The following is a 16,895-nucleotide window of genomic DNA, read 5'->3' on the forward strand; positions in this document are numbered from 1 at the left end:
TAGTTTACCCTCTAGGGTTGAAAGGTCAGATGGCAGTCGCTTTCGTAAAAACTAGTGCCCACGCCAATTACTGGGATTAGTTGCCAAGCGGACCCCAGGCTCCCATGAGCCGTGGCAAAATGCCGGGACAACGCGAGGAAGATGATGATTTATACTATACTATTTATACTGTTTTTATTTAGTATTTAACTCTTAACAAATTTTTGGTGGTTACTACAACTACAACTAAACCGAGTGGGTGGTAACTACTGGGAAAAATTATTCCCAGTTTACCACCAAGTGGTAAAAGGTGGAAAAAAAATTCCCAGTAGTTACCACTGGTAACAACTTGGTGGTAACTAGTGGGAATATCCCGCTGCTGACTGTATCTACCTATAATTCCCAACAAAACTATGCAAATACAGACCTAGATATGCTGTCAAACTGTCCTTGGCTTGTAGCATGGATAGTACGTCAAACTGACACTGGAGGTAGGTAATTTTTCGGTCAAGTACAGTTTCCACTTTCCACGCCTCAATTAAACACTATCTAATCAGCGACGTAATATCACGGCTTATGCATCCTGATAGCGTATGTTTTTCAATATCACGTTCATATTGTCAACAACGCTATGCCTAAATTAATTTTGGCTTGGCTTCCAAAACATTTTATTAGTTTCTAAACACATAATATCGTATAAACTAGGTATAAAGCTATAAACCAACAAATGTGTATGGCTTTCAACAGTAAAATGCTACTTGACAACCTTTAAGACGCTACAATTTTGTTAAGGCCGTGCATCGAAAAATAACAGGATCTTAGAAACGTGGCAGTGGCTAGCCCCGGAAACAAACAGTAGTGATTTTCGGATATATGTTTCTTGACTATATGATAAGTGATTTCGTAGTAGTCGAAACACGAATGCTTAAAATTTTCTCGATAGAAAATAAATCCAAACTTACGTGTTCATTTTTCGGTTTTAGCTTCGTGCAACTAGAAAACACATCCATATCCAGCACAATCCACCTTACAGCAAAGGTTTTAATCTCGTCTTAACTTTCAAAGAACTAAATATTAACTTATTATCCTTTACCGATGGATTTATTATCGATTTTTGATTTTATGAATTCAACAGCAAACGCCCATTTTACGCAGTTCGGTTTCTCTTTCTGTCATGCGTCAAAGTCATAAATGCATCCTTTATGCCAGTAATGTTAGATGGCCGTCGTGCCTCAAAGAGGTAAGACCTATGTCACTTCGCGCAGCGCTCCGAATTACGTAAAATTTTAATATCCAATAAACGTTGAGTCGTAACTCCATTGAGTAGTAACGGAAACGGAGGTAAACCTATGATGGTGCCTTCTTACAGGCCTATACGTTACGCATGTGTGCGTGTTTGCTTAGCTACGTCATGCTACGTCGAAATCTATACTCTTTGTCAGTTACAACGGGTTAGGAAATTTCGACAGATATTGAAATGTATCGGTAGCTGTTTGGTATTTAGCCATCAGAATCTAACCGTAACTTTTTGCTTTATTTTTGTTTGAAAATAAAATATCTATAAGAATATATTTTTTGCTTTTTTTCTATTGTAATGATAAAAATAAATCTAGTATGTTTCATGCTCAAATAATTTAAAATAATTGAATAAATATTAAAAACTAATTGATATTATTCGTTTTAATTATTATATTATTAAGTTTGTTTGAATAAAATATTTTATTTCAATAATACGAAAAGTTATTATATTTAAGTATCACTAAAAAAGGTCCCTACTTACAAAAACTCACTTGCACGGGCCGGGGTTCGAACCCGTGACCTTTTTGAAAGTCGCACGCCACTACAATTTCACATAAGTAATTTACAATGACATGATACCGTGGAAAAAGTGAATATTACAATGTACTGTGTTACTATCATTTTATAGTTTATTTTGGCTTGACAAGGAGGAATGAGAAAAACGTGCAGAGCGAGAGGATTAAATCTCTCTGTCCCTTTCTTAAAGTAGCCAATCCTAATTATGACATCTGTTTTGATATTAATTCTTTGAACATAATTTGTCGATGTTCTTTTCATCGAGAAAGATTTTTATTAAAAAAATGTGTTGAATTTATATGTTTTATTTATGTTTTTTGGCATAAATTTCATTATTTTGACAATTTTTTATTGTGATGACAAACGATTTGATGTGATGTGTGAAACGAACGATGTGATCAACGATTTATCTAATAAAACTTCATTTAGTCGAAAAAAATTGTTGTCTACTATACCGGGTGGAAAAAAATTATGGGCCCTGGAGGGAAAGTGCCTTAAAACCTTAAGTTTGCTCATTTTACTTAAATGAAACATTATTGTTTTTTAAAGAAACAACTGCATTCAAAGATTTTTGAAGTGAAAACTTCTTTAGCGGCGCTGGGCACTTTTTGAGGTGGGGAAAAAATGATAAACTCGAGACAGCGTAAGGCGATCACGTGACCGTAAGGTTTAGATGGCCACTCATTTAGATGGCATTTAAATCAATAAAGAAAAACTCAATGACATTACATGAAAAAGGTTATAATCTTGTACGGGCTGAAATACGAGGATCTCACAGTTACATTATAACTTTATATCACTCAAATATAAATAATATAATTCAATAAAGCTACATCTTGATGAAATCGCTAATAAAAGTGAACTCTAGTACTCGTGAATAAAACTCAAAATATCATGACCAAATATTAGATGCGAGGTCTGCAAGGTAACTTTACAATTTATATTCGAATTTAAAAAAAATTACGCTACAAATTTGAATTTAGAATTTTAAACAAGCTCACTGACCAGCAATTTCGGAACTAAAGTTTTTCAATAGAAAGGAGGATGGGTCAATTAGTTATTTTAGATTACAAAATTAGCGCATCAAAAAAATCAAAGTGCATAGAAAAAAGTCTCCTGAGTCATAATAAAATTGATGTCTCTTGGGTCACCAGAAAAGTCACCAGGGATAACGATGACCCAAAACACATTTAAAAGAAAATTTAAATTTTGTGTACTACCTACGAACATTTTTCAATAAACTATGTTTTTATAACATATTAGACCCAGGATAGATCTAATACCTCTTTTCGTACCCCGGATAAAATGGTCGGCGACTAAAAAGTAACTGAAACGTTACGTTATTAGGTTCACGATGCCGCGTTGTACCCTTGCCTTCGTTGCGATATGTTTGGTAAGTCAGGAGACTTAAAAATGAGCCATGATTTTGGGACATACTAACAAATATTTTTTTGAATATACAGTGTGGAAAGTTAACTCGGGCCCTGGAGGGAAACTACCTTAAATCCTTGAGCTAGCTCATTTTACTTAAAGGAGACATTCCTTTACTTTTAAAAAGAAACAAAACTGCATTCAAAGATTTTCTAAAACTCGCTTGCCTCGCCCGGGACTCGAACCAACTAAAATTAAAAAAGCGGCCAAGTGCGAGTCGGACTCGCCCATGAAGGGTTCCGTATTTAGGCGATTTATGACGTATAAAAAAAAACTACTTACTAGATCTCGTTCAAACCAATTTTCGGTGGAAGTTTACATGGGAATGTACATCATATATTTTTTTAGTTTTATCATTCTCTTATTTTAGAAGTTACAGGGGGGGGGGGGGGACACACATTTTACCACTTTGGAAGTGTCTCTCGCGCAAACTATTCAGTTTAGAAAAAAATGATATTAGAAACCTCAATATCATTTTTGAAGACCTATCCATAGATACCCCACACGTATGGGTTTGATGAAAAAAAAATTTTTGAGTTTCAGTTCGAAGTATGGGGAACCCCAAAAAATTATTGTTTTTTTTCTATTTTTGTGTGAAAATCTTAATGCGGTTCACAGAATACATCTACTTACCAAGTTTCAACAGTATAGTTCTTATAGTTTCGGAGAAAAGTGGCTGTGACATACGGACGGACAGACAGACGGACAGACAGACAGACATGACGAATGTATAAGGGTTCCGTTTTTGTCATTTGGCTACGGAATCCTAAAAAACACACACACCCTATTTTATTATACTAATCGATAGTATTAATATTCAGGATAAAATTTCTCTAACAAACATTTGGTCTTAAAAATAAAAACAATCGTTAAATCTAACATTAACTTTATTTTACTATCAATTTGTTACACTTAAATTATTTAACTGATAAATTGTTCGAAATGAGCCCCGTGGTTCCGTCTACACAAAATTAGTCGCCGTTGAAATTCATTTCTTGTAGCCTTCATCAAAGTGTTGTGGTGTATGCTCCTAATAACATTTTCTACCGCAACCCTTAGCTCTTGAACGGTTTCATAGCAAGTTTCATAAATAACATTTTTTACATGACCCCATAAAAAGAAGTCCATGGGCGTCAGGTCTGGACTTCTTGCAGGCCATCTAATCGTCCCGTTTGTACCTATCCAGGTATTGAAATGTTCATTGAGGTAAGCCCTGGCAATTCTGCTGTTGTGGGCAGGTGCACCATCTTGTTGAAAAATGATATTATTTCGTTCCTCTTCTGGTAGAAGGTTTAATTGATTTTGTAGAAGCTCCAATATTTCAATGTATTTTGCTGCATTCAGATGTCCTTCGTAAATGTGCATCAAAACAACCATATTACTTTTGATTCCACACCAAACATTAAACGAAAATCTGACCTGATTGTTCGTTTCACGGACACGGAATGGATTTTGACGACACCAGTAATGATTGTTATGAGAGAGATAACAGAATTGTTACGTGTCTTTTACTTGTTAAAAGTGAACAGTAACCAAATGTTTGTTAGAGAAATTTTATCCTGAGTATTAATACTATCGATTAGTATAATAAAATAGAGAGTGTGTGTTTTTTTAATTTTAGTTGGTTCGAGTCCCGGGCTAGGCAAGCGAGTTTTAGAAAATCTTTGAATGCAGTTTTGTTTCTTTTTCAAAATAAAGGAATGTCTCCTTTAAGTAAAATGAGCTAGCTCAAGGATTTAAGGTAGTTTCCCTCCAGGGCCCGAGTTAACTTTCCACACTGTATATAAATTTTAGCGGACTTCAATAATTTACCAGTTAAATTAGATGCAAATACCTTTTTAGTTAATCGTTAATATGATATATTAGTAGCAGTAAAACACTTTATTGTACAAAAAGACACATAAAACATGAAAAAACACACATCCTTCGTATATGGTAGAATATATTTTTCACACTTATAAGTAAAAACCAAAACCGATACGCGATTGGGATACATTCTTTTTGTATGGGATACAAAAAAAATTCTCCTGGGTCACCAAGAAAAATCGACATATTAAAATAATTCTGTTCGTTTTTAAGTTCTAGTCAGATTGGTTTTTTGGTTATTTGAGATAAATTACAATAACGCTTAGATTTGAAAAATATGATTTTCTATTTTGTTGCGACACGACCCGGGTAATAAAAATACTGCGAATTTGAACTTTTGTTTGTTGTCGTTGTAAAATGTATTAAAAAATTATGTAGGCACCCCTGACAATTGAAATTCAAAATTATCCAGAAAATGGGTGTTTCAAAAAGACACCCTGTATTCCTTACATAAAATAATCTCTTATTCAATAAAACATAATTACTAAACACTGATTTATTTCAAATAAATGCAAATCGATCGGATAAAAGATATTAATACCTACCTATACAATGAATACGAGTACAGTCAGATGCAATAATATGTTACACACCGAAGGCCGTTTTGCGGTAGATCGTGTTAGATCTTATTTGTAGAGCCATAAGAGCGTGTCACATATTTTTGCGGCCGTCGAAGAGTAACTTATTATTGCAGGTGACTGTACCTATGAAAAATTCGAGGGTTAAAAAGCATTTCAACCAAAGCATTTATAATAATAACGACTATGGACGCCTGCAACCCCAGGGGTATTGTAACCTCATAACAATAAGGTTGAAATTTGCATTTAGTGACCCCAAAGTCAGGTGAGCGTAATCAAGTAAATCTGTTTTCATCATATTTTATCAAAAATAATCTCTTTTCTGTTCTTGTGCTATTTTCTTATTATCAATACTCTTAACTTATATGCTATCTACGCTGCTGCTTCTATGCTGTTAACATCTTCCAAAAACAACAATAAATATTTAGGTTTATTAATTAATTATTTTATTGTTTGCTATTATGAACAAGTAACAACGCCATCTGTTTCTATTTTTTCCGAATATAAGTTTCTGGCCGACCGCAGCGACCGCGTATAATGGTAGTTAACTTCTGTAACGTTAGATGGTGCTAAAAGGTCACACAAACTTCACGTGCGGCGCGAAGCGTTTCCATGTGTGCGTGTTAGCGGGGAGGGAAGAACTAGCGGGCGTGGTTTACAAAGCGCCAGACGCGGCTGCAGTAGGCCCTTAACCCCTAGAACTTGGCCGGTTTTTCAAGTTTATACTTTGGGTGAGATCTTATGACAGTTATGACAGTATTAGGGCTTCCAATACCGGGATCCCGGTATTTTGGGATCCCGGGATCCCGTCTTTTTGAACGCATTTTTCAATACCGGTATTTTTAAAGGCAATACCGGGATCCCGGTATTTTAAAAAATGAGGGAAATGCGCAGTATAACCCCTTTAAGACATTATATTCGGCTATATCAAAAAGCTTACTAAAGGTCAGACGCATCTAGAGTTAGACCAAGAAAAGTCTGCAACGATTTTGATAGCACGCGCAGTGCAAGTGTTATATTAAACGTCAAACTTCTATGAAATTATGACGTACAAATAATACTTGCACTGCATACTGCGTATGCTATCAAAATCGTTGCAGACTTTACTTGGTCTAACTCTAACTGGTCTCTAGCCCGCATTTTATTATTGAAACAAGATCGTTGCCTAATGCGTCAGATAAATATTTGGTGGTTGGTGGTGAATGAATCCTGAAGTTATGTGAGTGATGAATATGATGATAGTGACATTTACATTAACATAATTAGTTCTTATAATTTTATCCAAAAATAAAACGAAAGAGCAAAGATAACTGTAATAATGGCAAACCAATTTTGACAGAAATTTGAAAAAATGTTGTCTGGTTGGTTAAGTTGGACTACAAATGTGACTGGAGAGGTGAAGTCAACAAATTGGATAAAATTATTGCCAACCTGGAGTGTGAAATAAAATTATTGCAGATGGCGGCATTGATTGTTTATTGTTGTAATAGCTTTTAGGACATATCTGGTATTCGAGTGAGCCTTTCTAATTCCCCTTTTTAATAAAACTATATATTTTTAAGCGTTTCATATCCAATACCGGGATCCCGGTATTGATGAAGGCAGTTTCGGTATTAATACCGGTATTGTGAGAAGTCCGGTATTTGGAAGCCCTAGACAGTATCAACCCAAATGAATGTATTCTGCTACTGACACGAATCCGATAAAACGAAACACTTGAATATCGGTTATAGTCGGACCTATCTAATTCTGCACAGATTTTGCAATGTGAAAGGCAACATTTGTATGAAAATATACGTCTATTGTGGCACCTTCCACACATGATCAAGTCAAAGTCAAGTGCAGAAGTTTTAAAATAGAAACAAAAACACTCGCGAGAGAAAACGCTTGTCGTTTACTTAAAGTACCAACTTAACGCACAAGTCGTACATTACGCCGTGTCTAGACCAGCTGGGCAAATCGACCGATTTGACCAGGCATATAATTGGCGCCAATCTCCTATTTAATCACCAATTTAAGATTTATGGTGATATTTGAGCCCTCTAAGTTAAAAAAATGCTCCAAAACGAAAATACTATTGTCATAAATTGGTATTCTTGCGTCCGCACCCCATTTTATCGGTAATATCGGTCATAATCGGCGGTTAAATTCGGCGAGCCAAATTGGCGTTTGCATCCGCACGTCTTGATTTAATCGCACAATCTAATCAGATTGACGAAAAATTGTCTCGTCTGGACACTTTACGCCGAAAAAAATAGCAATCGCACCTACGTACAAACGAGTTCGGGTATCGTACACCTGTACACATTCGCGAGTGAAAATGGCGTCTGGGCGCGTCACGTATCGGTGAAAGTGTACCACTTAAACGACTGGTCCACAATTGGGACGACTTGAACGCGGTTTTAGGGTCCCGCCGGCTTTATGGCGACTTCCGCTTGTTGGCATTCATGCGCTAGCGCTACCCCTATTTTAGGTTTTTTGTTACAGCGGTGCTGCCTTTACACTTTACACTTGAGTTTAGTAACTCGCTTGGTTGAGTTCACATCTGTTTTTGAAAGTGGTATATAGGTGAGTTCGCGAGTTTTTTTCTATCGCGCGAAGGTTTAGCAATCGTATTGTGATTTAAAGAAGCGATACGACTTTTAATTTACTGCACTTCAAATTTTAATACATAATTAGCTCCTAGCTGATGTTGCTTCACTAGCGCGCAACGGACAACCTGTGGCCTATCCCACGAAACTTACAATTACAATTTTACAAGTGTCAAGTTACAAGTTTGTAATAATACAAATGTGCGTACCACAAAATATACCAGTAACAAATTTGTAGTGGAAAATTGTTACAAATATGTAAATTGTATCGACAAGTCTACAATTTATTGTATGACAAAACTTTACATACGCTGAATATCTTTTCCGGAAAATGTACAAATTTGTAGCTGACAATTGTTTCGTGCTACATTAAATTGTAGTAATAATTATACATATATGTAGAATTGTACCAACAAGTTAACAATTCGCTAAACGTGTGTCGCACCCTCTTGCTACAGTTGCTACTATACGAATACTAGTAATTGCAGTATATTTTATCATATTTAGCGATTCCAATCCTTTGTGGCTACCACGAAATGTTTAGTTCAAGTGGCAGTGATAGTGAAGAAGAAAGCGTTAAAAATTGGAGATCCTAGGTGTCATGAAATTCATATATATATATATATATATATATATATATATATATATAATATGACCCCAATTTTACTTAGCTTTAATTTAATTTACGAAATACTCATAGGTACTGGATAAGAAAAAAATGCATATACTCAAATTGAGCTTACCATAGTATGCCTTTTCGAATTTTGCCACATAGTGTCCATTCCTAAATCATTTAAATTTTGCGTTATCTCCTTCCATTTGTTTATTTTCATAGTGTGCGTCAATTTATCACTAAATTTACCAAAGATAATGTTTTAGTTTTCATTTATGAGGTTCAAAATGGTCAGTTTAGCTTGCAAATCCATTGTAATGTCAGTTGGTATGTAAATGCTCGTAGATAGATATAATAAATATAATAAATGTAATTCTTGCGTATTGCGTATAAAGTGAAACTACCTTCAACATTAAAGAAGCAAAATAAATTGTTACATATTTGTAGTTGTAACATTACAATTTTTCGCTTGTATATTTACAAATCCACAATCCTACAATTATGTAGCTGTCGTGACATACCTTTATTCTTTGTGATACGCTTTCACAAAAGTGACATATTTGTATACTGCAAACTTGTAACGAATACATATTTGTAATTATTGTGGTACATTTTTTTGTTTACAATTTAACAATTTTGTCGAATTGTACACTTGTAAAGTTTTGTGGGATAGGGCACTGTTCCTCTCGAAGTCTGAAAACTGAGTGGGGGACCTTTTTAACGTCTATCTCTTCTATGTATTTTATGTACCTAATTAACTGGTTTGGTTTCACGTAAATAAATGTATTTTCATTCTTTCTAGAACTGTATTAAGTACTTCTAGTTATAATTGTAATTTGTTTGTTACCCTAATAAAGGTACTATTATTTTTGTTCTAACTCTTCATATTCGTTACAAATCACATATTAGCAACAAAAAGAAACTACAAGAAATGGAATCTTTAAAAGTTTAAACCACAATCGTTCGTTAACATAACCCGATAATGACGTTCAATGCCTTAGTTTTTTCACACCGACGCAACCGGTATTTCGGCTGATAAATATGTCTACCTGACAGACTTAATTTCGAAGTTCCCATCAGTCCGCATTTCCTTCAAAGATAACGTTCTCTAAGAATACCAAATATAACTCGTGATCAAAAGAACTACGAATACATACGTAGGTATAAGCTAAAGTGTATTAGCTATAGCGCAAAATGTAAATAAACACAATATTAAGAAGAGTTTTTTTTTTCAATTCGGAAATTTTAAGTTGTTTGATTCAAAAGGTTTTCCTAAAATTCAGTAATTTTAGGTTGTTTGATTAAAGAAGGATGTAGCTGTGGGTTAAATTATAAATTTCGAGTCAAGGAAAAATTATATTAGGTCCGCTAATTTGGTACCTCAACCAATTTCCTTTGTCATTTGAAATAGTACGTAAAAAGTTTATTTAAATAAGATATTATTAGTGTCCGACCGAAACATGTTTTTTTGCCGAAACCGAAACCGAATGTTCGGCTTTGGCTCTAGTTTCGGCCGAAACCGAAACCGAAACCGAAACTTTTGAAGACTTGTTAAAATCGTTGAAAAAATGTCATAAAACCGCTTTTAAACTCATATTAAGGTTACTGTCAACACCCAATGTCCTTGAAATTGATGTTACTTAAGGGGCTCCGCCACGCCAATGACCTTCGATCTGAATCCCTTAGTTTTCTTATGTTTTTTGTAGCTTATCATATTAACAGCAACGGCTTTAAGCAATATAGTATTCCATATTTACTTAAAAGTTCATTGTCTTCGAGATATTTGGCATCAAAGTTGAACAATTTAAGGCCAAAAAACTGGTTTTCTGGCCATAACTTTTGTGTTAATTCGTTTAAAATTAAAACTCTAGACACCTAACACGTTTTACGAGACGTCAAAGACGAACCCAAATATGTAGATTTCGTATAGGTAAGTAATATCCTTCACACCAATCTAGATACGAAAAACGTGTTCTTTTAGACAATGTTTAAAAAATCATAAAATAGTATCAATATCTTTCAAAATCCGGTAGACAATAATGGAGATAAAGATTGAAGAACCGATAGCCGTTTGTCTTATAAAAATCTATCTGTAGTGCAAAAGTAGGAGATACGATTCAAAACTTGTCAAAAATCGATGAAAACCGCAGGTAGCCCCTTTTAAGAAAAACTATTTGATTTAGTAAAGCAAAAAATATATTTATACCTATGTTAATATTCATTATATTTTAAGACCGTGGCCGCACTCGATACATGATTGAACAACATCGGCTCGATAGAAAATAATTGCAAAGATTGATCTTAAAATCACCATTAAACGGTTCTTTATTTCTTGACTTATGTGTCTGTAATTAAAATCAATTTGTCAAAACATTTACTTAATACCTAAACCGCTAACGAGTAATATTACACAAATATCCACATTTACTTTTATTTCAATAGTTTTCTTATTATTCCCTTGAGCGCTCTAGTGGCCTAGCGGTGAGTAAGAGCGTGCGACTTTCAATCCAAAGGTCGCAGGTACAATACAAACACTACAAACCCCGGCTCATACCAATGAGTTTTTCGGAACTTATGTACGAAATATCATTTGATATTTACCATTGAGGGACTAGCCCGATAAAGCCTAGTTTACCCTCTGGATTGGAAGGTCAGTCTGATGGCAGTCGCTTTCGTAAAAACTAGTGCCGATGCCAATTCTTGGGATTAGTTGTCAAGTGGACCCCATGCTCCCATGAGCCGTGGCCAAAATGCTGGGATAACGCGAGGAAGATGATGAGTTTTCTTATTATTCCCTTGCCCAAATGCCCAGGCACAGTAACATGCGACAATGCTATCTCATTTACTACGATACAATTAAACAGTGTGCGCTTTTTAGGTATTGACAGCCTCTTAAGAATGCGTCGACCGTTCAGTGGCCCCATCATTAGTGGAATTGTGTTTAATAATAAACCGATTAATTTCTGTATCCATAAATCAGTATATGTATTAATATTGTTGTCCTACTTGTTCCACAACTTTTGGTCTTTGTCACATAGTTTAGTTTCATAGAACGAAGTACCATTGCGTATGTTTCGGCCCGGCCGAAAGGTTCGGCCGTTTTTTGGCCGAAACCGAAACTACGGCCGAAACATGATTTTTTGGCCGAAACTGGCCGAAACCGAAACCGAAACCGAACCTTCGGTCGGACACTAGATATTATTAACGGATAACTACCGCTAATAATATTTATTTACACCTACGGCAAGGCCAACGTCGGGTGACGTGTTCAGCCATCACAAAGGTAACGAAAATTTGGCGGAGTAGGTACGGCTCGGGCTTGCTCACCGAGGGTTCCGTAGGTAATTTGCAACTCGTGTCAATTTAAAACATTTCCTTCGGTCTTGTTTTAATTTATCGCCACTCGTTGCGAATTCCCTACTTTTCGCACTTGTGTCGTAACGTTATGTACTATAATAAGTTACTTAAATAAGAAAGTATTGTCTGTGATAAACTTACTAAACTTTTGTTGATATGGAACAGGGATGTTGCGGATGCCGATTTTTCGACATCCGCGGACGCGTACCATACCAAACCACCATAAAACCATAAAAAACGTCAAATATTACATTTTAGTAATTTTTATTTCGAAAAACCGGCCAAGTGCGAGTCGGAGTCGCGTTCCAAGGGTTCCGTAAATTAAGTCCCACTCACGCTTGACTGCTCATTTCTAATAGGTTTTTTTGGTTAATGACTAAATTACCTAATAGCAGTCTAGCACTTACGCCGATGCTAAGACGTTCCTGTACCGACCTGTTCCACATCCGCATCCGCATTAAATCCGCATCGATTTTATGCGGATGCGGATGTTGAAAATAATGCGGAAGTTCCGCGGTTACGGATGCGGATATTCGCAACATCCCTGATGGAACTGTCATTTTAGTACAACACTTTTGGGTAGTAGGTAGAATGGGCAGTCAAACTATCGTTTTTAGGGTTCCGTAGCCAAATGGCAAAAAACGGAACCCTTATAGATTCGTCATGTCTGTCTGTCCGTCTGTCTGTCCGTCCGTATATCACAGCCACTTTTCTCCGAAACTATAAGAACTATACTGTTGAAACTTGGTAAGTAGATGTATTCTGTGAACCGCATTAAGATTTTCACACAAAAATAGAAAAAAGCGGCCAAGTGCGAGTCGGACTCGCCCATGGAGGGTTCCGTATTTAGGCGATTTAAGACGTATAAAAAAAAACTACTTACTAGATCTCATTCAAACCAATTTTCGGTGGAAGTTTACATGGTAATGTACATCATATATTTTTTTTAGTTTTATCATTCTCTTATTTTAGAAGTTACAGGGGGGGGGACACACATTTTACCACTTTGGAAGTGTCTCTCGCGCAAACTATTCAGTTTAGAAAAAAATGATATTAGAAACCTCAATATCATTTTTGAAGACCTATCCATAGATACCCCACACGTATGAGTTTGATGAAAAAAAAATTTTTGATTTTCAGTTCGAAGTATGGGGAACCCCAAAAATTTATTGTTTTTTTTCTATTTTTGTGTGAAAATCTTAATGCGGTTCACAGAATACATCTACTTACCAAGTTTCAACAGTATAGTTCTTATAGTTTCGGAGAAAAGTGGCTGTGACATACGGACGGACAGACAGACGGACAGACAGACAGACATGACGAATCTATAAGGGTTCCGTTTTTTGCCATTTGGCTACGGAACCCTAAAAAACAATAAATTTTTGGGGTTCCCCATACTTCGAACTGAAACTCAAAAATTTTTTTTTCATCAAACCCATACGCGTGGGGTATCTATGGATAGGTCTTCAAAAATGATATTGAGGTTTCTAATATCATTTTTTTCTAAACTGAATAGTTTGCGCGAGAGACACTTCCAAAGTGGTAAAATGTGTGTCCCCCCCCTGTAACTTCTAAAATAAGAGAATGATAAAACTAAAAAAAATATATGATGTACATTACCATGTAAACTTCCACAGAAAATTGGTTTGAACGAGATCTAGTAAGTAGTTTTTTTTTATACGTCATAAATCGCCTAAATACGGAACCCTTCATGGGCGAGTCCGACTCGCACTTGGCCGCTTTTTCGTATGTAAGATATGAAAAAAGGTGATTATCGGGTATAAGAATAGGTATCGTATGATCTATCCTAATCGGTGGTTCCGATATTAAATCCATTGAGTTGCCATTGAGTAGTTTCGTTCATAGGTACAGTTCTCACACCTGACTGGTAAATAGCCTATAGGTAACTTGATTAAGTTTAGTAGGATAAAGAGTACATTCAGTTATGTATAATGACAAATTATGTTTCTGTGAAACTGCTACAAATAAGGCATTGCGGTTTGCTTCTGTGAGTAACGCCTGGAAAAACTCGCTTAATAAAACGAGTGCTTTATTTTAGAAAGGTACAGTAATTAAAAGCTTTACAATAAATGTCAAGAAGACATTGATAAGGAAATAAACGTTGATTACTTACTTAAAAACAATATTACGTAAAGTATAGTTCGTTTGTAGGTACATTACCTACTTATAATGTCGCCACATATCCTGGTCTTATTAATTATCTTTGTGTTAGTAATTACTTATTCACGTGAAGAAGGTTTGACCAATAATTCCTATAAGTACCTAAGGTACGTAACAGAGTTCAGTAAACCTTATAAAATTCAGAGTAACCAGAATAAATAAAGTCTATTTTTTATAGGGTAGACTAAAATGACATTTTATAGTATGAAATGACACATGATGTTCATACTATGAAATGTCATTTTAGTCTACCGAATAAAAAAATAGACTACGTATTTGGATACTTCCAATATTCAGTAAGTACATACCTGTATACCTAAATTGTTGATAAATAAATATGTAAAATAAAATGTCTAGCACGAGTTCTCGCGCGCGACTCCATACATCTTGCGGGACTTCAAGTATGGAGTCGCGCGCGAGAACGCAACTCATGCTAGACCGCCTGACTTACTGGACTAACTGGTTTAGTTTGTAGGTACCTAATGCCTTTCCTTATTAGTAAACCAAAACCCTTAAGAGCGAAATAACTTAAAGTTTTTAGAAACTTCTTTATAGTCAAGCCCATTGCGAACCCTAATAGTCGTGCCGTAAAGGTGCTCCTTGATTTGGCTTAGTCTGTAGCCGTGATTCGGTTTTGTTTCTCTCAACGGCGACCGAACAGGATTCCTTCGAAACAAGGTATGTTTGAATTGAATGGGTATCTTAAATCATTGGTATAGCACTACCTACATATAGAATATACCTTTGCCACTACTAAAGCCGTTGTTTTTAAACGGCCGACGTAAAGTTAATGGGCATACGAAACGAGTTTACTTCTAGCACGGATAAATTTGTTTTGTTATGTATCCCTTTTTATGAGGAAGCCTTTAGAAAGGTCAGACTTATCAAGTTATCACGGTGCTATTTAGATGTTAGAGGAAAAAAGCGTGGAGTTTTTCATAGAGCTGAGCAAGTGTTCATAAAACTACTTAAAGGTGACTGTTAAGTGATAACTGATAAACATCTCGCGCTAATCTTCGCCAGCTTGACTGTCACAGAAAAAATGGAACATGGTTTGTCTACAAGCAAAATCATTCTCTCGTCTACACTACGCCTTTTCTAACAACATTCAGTATGAGCTTACCAAAAAATAACAGGGTTACTTATAAATCTGTTACGTACTAGTCTATCACACGATAGCTACTTACTCGATAGTTAGGTATTAACATGGTTTTATAATCAACAAAACGAGGATTGGTTGACAGGTAATTAAAATAAAATATAATATACGAATTCGCAGTAGCCATTTGTTATTGGTACAAAAACACCATAATTATTTTCTTCCACGAGGTTAGTAATTAGTACACTAGCGAGTTACTCAAACGCAGCATCAGTATTTATTTATTATTTATTTAAACTTTATTGCATAAAAGAAAAACTTATCGTACAAAAGGCGGACTTAATGCCAAAAGCATTCTCTACCAGTCAACCTTAAGGCAAAGCAGAGAGATTTAAAATCAGAACAAAGTTATGTTCCAATATTAAATAAAAAATAAAACAATAAACATAATGACAAGATGCGCAATGCAAAATTATGAAATAAAAATCTTACCGTAAAAGTTTCGGCGAAACTCTTCAAAGTTGAAACAAAAGTCCAAAGCACAAAAAATTTAACGAAAACGTTCATAAACTACTGGTAGCACTCAATAAATAAAAACATTGAAGTTTGAAAAAAAAAACACTGAACGAAAAAAATTAAGTTCAACAGTCTCCGTGGAATGCATGCAATACAACTTTACAAAGCACGATCAAAGATAACTAAGACTAGTTCGGGAATTATGCTTAAAAACACTTGGATTGTTTATTTTTTAAATAAATTTGCACTGTACGCGAAAGTTAATACAGTTTCAAGTGCATTTATCGGTCTGGCTGTCACTTGACATAACTCCGCCGAGACGCATAACCCGCCCGACGACTAAATATAATATGGCGGCCGTTCGGGCCGTTGCGTTGCGCTGCGCAAGCGCGACCGAATGGAACGGAACGTTTTAATCGAACGAATGAGCGGTTTCGTTCATTCCTCTGAACTAAGTTTTGATTGGAGTTGATCAACTGATAATAATTGATAATAATTTTTTTTTTTTTTTTATTCTGGTTTTTACTTGTATATTAATTTTCTTTTTTCCTTGTTATATAAATAATAATGTTTGTGTTTTTAATATCAATGTAAATTTATTTGTGTCGTTGGCGTACGTGTCGCCGTCAACTTTTTTAGATTAAGTCAGGTCCCCACAGAAAACCAGCGCCACGGTTTGCCGCGGCATTATGCTGAGTGGGGATCCTATTTTAGCGTCCAAATGTCCTTTATGTCTGCATGCTTTTATTTTTTTCTTTGTATTCATGTTGTGGCGTTAAAATAAATGTATTTCTTCTTCTTCTTCTTCTTTCTTCATAATGAAATATTATAAGATAAAATAGGAAAAACATGATTTAAATATTTAATTT

At 35.3% G+C, this 16,895-nt stretch overlaps 1 protein-coding gene across 1 annotated transcript in view; it reads right to left on the reverse strand.

The window, feature by feature from the left end:
• The window catches only part of LOC134661210 (putative uncharacterized protein DDB_G0277255), a 73,217-nt gene extending 56,840 nt beyond the window's left edge, over window positions 1–16,377 (reverse strand). Inside the window, exon 1 of the mRNA XM_063517178.1 lies at window positions 16,003–16,377. The gene's annotated coding sequence lies outside the window, so the exon portion shown is untranslated. The remainder of the gene's footprint in view (window positions 1–16,002) is intronic.
• Between the last annotated feature and the right edge of the window lie 518 nt (window positions 16,378–16,895).

Source organism: Cydia amplana, chromosome Z (assembly GCF_948474715.1).
Source record: "Cydia amplana chromosome Z, ilCydAmpl1.1, whole genome shotgun sequence".
Classification (NCBI taxonomy): Eukaryota; Metazoa; Arthropoda; class Insecta; order Lepidoptera; family Tortricidae; genus Cydia; species Cydia amplana.